Source organism: Hippopotamus amphibius, chromosome 17 (genome assembly GCF_030028045.1).
Source record: "Hippopotamus amphibius kiboko isolate mHipAmp2 chromosome 17, mHipAmp2.hap2, whole genome shotgun sequence".
Lineage (NCBI taxonomy): Eukaryota > Metazoa > Chordata > Mammalia > Artiodactyla > Hippopotamidae > Hippopotamus > Hippopotamus amphibius.
The window spans coordinates 35,151,975-35,157,974 of record NC_080202.1 but is presented as its reverse complement, the minus strand read 5'-3'; positions in this window follow the sequence as shown (position 1 = coordinate 35,157,974).

Here is a 6,000-nt window from a genome sequence, read left to right as displayed (position 1 = left end):
ACGTGAGCCGTCATGGCCTAGATTCCTGAGCCTACTCATCCTTCAAGACTCAGCTCCGTGGGGAGCCTCCGCTGTGCCTAGGCTGCACACTCCTCTCCAAGTCTCTGTCTCCCTCCACGCTTGCACTGATCCGCGGCCAGGGTCAAGGGTCACTGCTTAGGGCTCCGGGAGGCCTGCGGGCCCAGCTCACAGAGCTCCAGAGGGATCCATTGGATGAACAAATGATCCTGGGACCAAGGGCCGTGTGCACGGATGACTGCAAGGCTGTGAAGGGTCTTCCCTCCTCTTGCTCAGCTCTGCTTCCTGATACTGTCTTCTCCTCCTCCTCCCACCTCCCCAAGGAGTCTGAAGTCTCCCTCCTGCTCTGAAAGTGTGTGATTAATATAGGCAGGGTGGAAGGCAGGGTTCCTGGGTCCTATTCTCGGCTGTGGCCTCATTCTGGAATGTGCCCTGAGGTCAAGTGACGCTCCTGGCTCAAGCTGTGTCAGGAGGAAGGAAGCCTAACCCTCCAGCTCGCATTGCCCTGAGGGAGCGGGTAGGGCAGGCAGGTGGGCAGTCCACCACCCTCTCCTTCCCACCTCTCTGGCTCCTAGTTCAGGGTTGGGTTAGAGTCTCTGTGTCCCACTCCAACTTATCCCAGGACGTGGAGCTCTGGCATCCAGGTCTCCAGCAACACCCTGGTCACCCAGACACGGGAGGACAGGCCTCATCTCCAGCGCTTCCGGGACTGGACCCTGCCGGAGCCTCTTCCTAGCATGTCTGTTGGGGTGAGGCGAGGCACTTGGGTGTTTCCTGTCCTTTCCGAGTGTTCAGAATATGGCTAGAGACCTGACAGGATGAAGATATACTCATCCTGATCGTTTGTTTTCTGTCTTGGTGTGAGGGACACACCCAGTTCTGGCGGAGGACGGTGACTGTCTTGTCACCTTTCTGTGTGAACAGCCAGGAAGTAGAGACAGGGCCTGGGGTGGTGGTGAGGACCCCCAGCAGGGGAGGAGCACAGTGCTGGAAGAGAAGAGGTGGGCATGTGAGTGTGAACAACTTTTTTTTTTTTTTTTTTAAGGTCCCAGGTGCTGGTAAGGCTGCTCTTTTGGGACCATATTTGTTTTTCTTTTTGGCCATGCTGTGGGGCTTGCAGGATCTCAGTTCCCTGACCAGGGATCAAACCTGGGCCTCTGGCAGTGAAAGCACCGAGTCCTAACCACTGGACCACCAGGGAATTCCCAAGTGTGAACAACTCTGATGGGTCACTTTATTATTTTTTTTAAATAAATTTATTTATTTATTGGCTGTGTTGGGTCTTCATTGCTGCGCGCAGGCTTTCTCTAGTTGTGGCAAGCAGGGGCCACTCTTCCTTGTGGTGTGCGGGCTCCTCATTGTGGTGGCTTCTCTTGTTGTGGAGCACAGGCTCCGGGCGAGCGGGCTTCAGTAGCTGTGGCTCATGGGCTTAGTTGCTCCATGGCATGGGGGATCCGCTCAGACCAGGGCTCCGACCCGTGTGCCCTGCATTGGCAGGTGGATTCTTAACCACTGAGCCACCAGGGAAGCCCTTGATCAGTCACTTTACATTTGTTGTCCGGTTTAATACTCACAAGCCTCTCTCAGCTACATCTTTTACTATTTCACCGTTTGATAGACCCCACCCTGGGCCACACTGTTCAGGAGGGCTTTGTACACAGCACAAGGCCTGACCACAGAGAGTGGTCAACACATATTTGTGGAATGAATGAACGACTGAATGAAGCCAGCCCTACAGACCTTACGGAGGAAGAGATGACCTCCTAGGTATTACTGTTCCTGTTTTACAGATGCTGGATCTAAATCTAAATGCTTAAAGGAAACTTGCCCAAGGTCATAAGGCTAATACATGGAAGAGTCAGGATTCAAACCCAGGTCCATCTGACTTTGGTGCCCATATTCTCTCCAGGGTGACACAGATATTTTAACCATTTCAGCTAAAGGCCGAGGGCCCCACATGGCTGTCCCCTCCTGAACACTCACAACCACCACTTCTAACTGGTTCCTGACCTCCAGGAGTGCCAAGGCTGTAAAGAAAGTTACAGAGCTGAGCCCTCCAGTAGTTAGTATTGAATTCGTGTAAATGAATTCATAGGAAATAAAATTTTTAAATTCAGTTCCTCAGCCCCCTAGCTATAGTCCAAGAGTCACATTTCATGTGTTTGGTGGATACCACCTTGGATGACACAGACATAGACTATTTCCATCATCAAAGAAAGTTCTGTTGGATAGCCCTGTTACAACGGATTAAACCGTAATTCTTGTTTTCGCCAGCAGAGATCTTATGTAGGATTGGAGACCCTGCCTCTAAGCTCTTGCCCTGCCAAGGACTCCAGGGATTCCTGCTTTTTTAGGCAGTTCCTGGTTTTGGTCTCATGGGTCTTACTGCCACAAGGGATTTTGGAATTACCCCACTGTCTCTGGACTCTGATCTCAGCCTCAAAAAATCCCCTCATCTTTTCTCCCAGAAGGCTTCTGTAAGCCTTCTTGCAAATACAGTTCTTGATGGCCTTTCTCAATATCCCAGAGTTCCTAAAGAGATATGCAAATGAGTATATATACACCAAGCCCCAACAGTTGTGGAGTCAGGGGAAGATGCGTATACCAAAGTTTTAGCTGAACATGACAGAGAAGAGCTGCTGATAGGAGGGACTACAGGCTAATCCCTTCCTGGCCCGGCACAGCGCCCATGACACCTGTGACAGTGTCCACTAGTGGGTCGGGTACTCAACAGTGCTTCGGAGACACCTGTGGAAGTGCGGACGAAAGGCCTAAGACAATTATTTTGTTATGGTCCCTGTGGTAAGAATTGAATTGCGTAAGACTTTAAAAAGAGGTACCAGATATTTTAGGCCTTTGGGGCCCCCAAGTTTCCTTGGTATACAGGGCGAGTGGCTGTGAGGAAAGGCCAGAGTCACGGCAGAGCATGGGCTCTTGAGACAAACTATCTCGGCTCCAATACTCAGCGTCTTCCTCTATGGAATAGAGTAACAGCGGTTTCCATAGAGCCTCTCCAGCAGTAGTCAGCCCGGGCTGACTGGTGGCTCCAGCGGGCTGGGGATAATTGCTGTTACCCGTTCCCACCCATGGCTGGAAAGAACCAGGAGATGAGAACAGGCCGCTCTCCCCAAGGCCGCCTTTGGACAGCAAAGGAAGAACAGTCTCCTTTGCTGATGAAGGGAGGGCCCAGGATAAGGGTAGCCGGAGTAGAGAAGGGAGAGGGAGGGAAAGAGACACACACACTCTGGGTTGTGTGGTTGGAAGCAGGTGGAGGCAGAGATGGGGAGCCTCTGGGACCTCCATGGAGGCCCTAAGAGCATTTCTCCACCGTTCCTGGCTCTAATACCTTCAAGCATGGAGTGAGTTCCTACTGCCCCTTATTTCAAGCACCACTCCCCAGCTCAATGCACCAGAAAGGGCAACAGGATAAAAGGGGAAACAGCCTCAGGGTCTTGGTGTGACCAGTAACTCAGACTCAAAGCAATCCTCTCAGTTATCACAACCAACAGTTTCACCCTGTGGCCCTAATAAGAGGAAAAGCCGGTGTTCAGGGATGAGCGGAATGCAGCTTCAGTGAGACTTATGCAGAGAGCGACCCATCTCAGGCCTCGTGGAAGGTACCCACTCTTTACCACCTAGATGTCCTGATGGTTAATAATTTCCATTACTAATAGCCTGCAGCACCTAATATGTGCTCAACATACACCATCTCATTAAATATTTACAACCCTGTGGCGTGTATATCATTCACCTCCATTTAATATTCTCTCCATCTCAGAGATGATGAAACTGAGGCTCAGAGAGATTGAATAATTTGCCCAAGGCCCCTGGCCAAGCAGGAAACCAAACTTAGGTTGGCTTATGTGACTCCAAAGACCATGCATTTGACCACATGTATAATATATTCTACCACAGGTTCAAGAATGGTGAAGTACAGTTTTCTCTCTCTTGCTTCCTCCCTTCTCTCTGCTAATCCGCCAGGAAGTTTCACTGCTGTGGGAGTCTCATGAAAAGGCATGTTTAAGGCCAGCTGACCTCCCCCAAACAGGCTGATCACATGCCCTTGAGGCTAAGCCACAGCCGAAAGACAGAAAGAGGTGGAGATGCAAGCTCCTCTCACAGAAGAGTAGAGGGAGTTAAGGTTATCCCCCATGGCGAAGAGAATTACGCCCAGTGCTTCATATCCCTTACATGGTCCTCACACTAACCGTAACACGTAGGCTTTCTCAGATAAGAAATCTGAGGCTAAGTTTAACGGGGCACAGCTACTCCAGGGTGAGTTTAGGATTCAATTCGAAGTCTGACCCCAAGGCCCATACTCTTTTCTTGCACAAGGTTACTAGGAGTAATTTTATTTGGAGGCTTAATGAAGCCCCTACCCTCCTATAGAACATTCTTACTTAGTTCTTAGCAGTTACCAAGGAGTCTGGAGAGAAACTTGTGGGGCCTAGACCTCTATCCCTACTGGTGAAGTTGGGGTGAGACAGGGATCAGACACTGATATTTTCTGTTCCAAAGCAACATCCACGCTTCGTAGAGAGCAGTGATGCTCTCAGAACAGTCCTAGGTCACGTGAAGGGGCTTGGCCAGCACGTGGCAGTATTTTCAGTGGATGACAGAGTGCTCAGCCACAAAGGAAACTTAGGGGAGATGCGGGAAAGGCATTGCTAAGGAAAAGTGACCCAGGGAAAAATTTGTGGCTGTTAATTTCTTGCTTAGATATTATAACGCTTTCCTGCCAAAGCCCTTTCTTTTATTTATGCTCAAACTGGAAGATATTATAAGCATTGAAAAAGCCAAACTGGAAAGTGGTACAGCTGAGCTCTGAAAAGGCTAGTGATCTTGGCTAGGAGTAGAATGTGGTGATGTGGACAGCACGTGGGAGAGAGCTGGGGGTGTCTGAATTTGTGCAGTGAACACACACATTCCACTGACACCAGCTTCTGCTGTGAACCCTGATAATTACAAAAACAAAAAGAGGGCTTTTTTTGTCTCTAAAGGTAGGAAAACAAATGAGATGACCCCTAGAGGGAGCTTCTAGCCTGAGGAGGTTTGTAGGATAAGCACTTAAACGGAAACTAGGAGAGGAACTGGAGCCGCCCCTCCTGTTCTTGCCCCTCCCTCACGACCAGTACGTCTTCCTCGACTCCTTCCCTGACCTGCCCACCCCACCCCTCGGTCTCACAAGTACAGAAATTCTAAACCAGGGGACAGCCTGTTAGGAACCGGGCTGCACAGCACGAGGTGAGGGCGGGCGGGGCAAGCCAGTGAAGCTCCATCTGCTGCTCCCCGTCGCTTGCATTACCGCCTGAACCATTCCCCTCCCCCCCGTGCCGTCCGTGGAAAAATTGCCTTCCACGAAGCCAGTCCTTGGTGCCAAAAATATTGAGGACCGCTGTTCTAAACCGCCCCTCTTTCACAATATTTCTGTTCAAAGCTTGGAACAATGAAAAAAATTACAATGTCCAGTCAAAGGCAGCTTTTCCTGGGAGTGATGGGCTGGCAGCAGGGCTTCTAGTTCAGATTTCCTCTGCTTTTTTTCTAAGAGCACAAGTTTTCCCACTGTGGACATGCCACATGAAGAAAAAGGACCAGGACCAAGTTTTTCCTTCATTGGGGCTGGGACTTTGAGAGAGCTCATGCTTCCCCAGGTGACCCATTCTTCATAACTTGATTACTCCTCCCCAATCTAGAAACCCTCAGATGGACGTGATCTCTCCCTCTTTTTTGTTCATACCTCCACATTCTCCTGTGTATGATTGTTTGGGTGTGTGTGTTATCGTTTGCTAAAGGGTAAGCCCTTGGAAAGGTCCTAAAGGTTTATATATGTCATCACAGTTCCTAACCTAGTAGATGCTCAATCAATGTGTTGAGTGGGTGAACATAGGGGCTGTTTTAAAGCTACCTCACTTTGATACAATTTAGGGACTCGAATGGAATCTGACCCTCCAGTCAGCCTGATCACTTTGCTAGCTCTCATAA